Genomic DNA, 1,361 nt, shown 5'->3' with positions numbered 1-1,361 from the left:
AACAACAACAACAACAACAACAACAACAACAACAACAACAACAACAACAACAATCCGAATGACAGCCTCAATCAGTAATATAAAGCAACAAGAACTACAAAACCGATTAGCAGATGAATTAAATATAATCCCTGACTGAATCTTAACTGAATACATTAGGCCTACACAACCTATGAACTGAAACCTGTCAGTTAAATACAAATACATATTGGATTATGTATTGAGCTTTCGGGATCTGGTTAATGTTGAAAATGTCCTTAATCTTTTCTGGGTAAAAAAAAAAAAAACCCGTCGCTCTCTTGGGACAGAATGAACTCTGAGATCAGGCCGGTCTAGTAGAGCGGGAAGGCAATGTACTTGCAATAATTAGAATGATGAGAGTTTCATTTATGTAACCGTAAGTAAGCACTTTGTAATCGTATTGTACGTAACCCCCTTCCAAAGAAGTAAACTCGCCAGGAGCGGTTCCAATTTAAATCATATAAATGTTAATGTACGTGTTCTTACGCCCGATAGACGCACTTAAGATTATTTAACGAGATGGACTTCTGACCCTGCCTGCTAGGGCCAACCCAGGGTTGAAAGGATACAGCATCTCAGCAGAAATACCGAGGTACTCGATAAAAAATTCTTCCCACTCGGGAATCGAGCTAGGGTCTCCGGCGACAGTTAATAAAGCGAGGTGTGTACGCCCTACGCCACGGACGCTGGCAGGAGTGGTTTGCCTACGGAAGTAAGTTAGAACATTCAAATTTTGAGTCTGTTAGCTCGGCCATACCAAAGCCTGTGAGTGAAATTAATCCTTCTCTTTCTTGGGTTACAGCTTATTAATTTCTTCTCTCTGAACCCTTTTCACTGTTTCTCTACATTAACCACGCCCCAAACTGCCTACTCTTTTCCCTACACTTTGCCGTTTCACAGGTCTAGTGTGTCTGTCTGTCTGTCTGTCTGTCTGTCTCTCTCTCTCTCTCTCTCTCTCTCTCTCTCTCTCTCTGTGTGTGTGTGTGTGTGTGTGTGTGTGTGTGTGTGTGTGTGTGTGTGTGTGTGTGTGTGTGTGAGAGAGAGAGAGAGGGGTGGGGGCAGGGGTGGAATTGGTACATTGGCTGATAAATTAATCTCAAACTTTCACCCTGTTACCGCCATCTGAATAATTATCTCGTTCTATTCCCTTGCATAAAGGACACTAACCATGAGAATCCATATCTCATTTAACATATCAACAAATCAGTGGTAGTTTGGTAGTTGACTTCATTTATCATAATAACTTACTTAACTACTACTACTACTACTACTACTACTACTACTACTACTACTACTACTACTACTACTACTACTACTACTACTACTACTACTACTACTAC

The 1,361-nt window shown here is 40.9% G+C and overlaps 1 protein-coding gene across 1 annotated transcript in view; it reads right to left on the bottom strand.

Annotated features, from left to right (window-relative positions):
• The window catches only part of LOC101854074, a gene marked incomplete at its 5' end in the record, with an annotated part of 31,244 nt that overhangs the window by 28,223 nt on the left and 1,660 nt on the right, over positions 1 to 1,361 (bottom strand).

The sequence above is a fragment of the Aplysia californica genome, unplaced genomic scaffold, assembly GCF_000002075.1.
Source record: "Aplysia californica isolate F4 #8 unplaced genomic scaffold, AplCal3.0 scaffold00084, whole genome shotgun sequence".
Taxonomy (NCBI): Eukaryota; Metazoa; Mollusca; class Gastropoda; order Aplysiida; family Aplysiidae; genus Aplysia; species Aplysia californica.
This window is presented reverse-complemented; position numbering and strand designations above follow the sequence as displayed.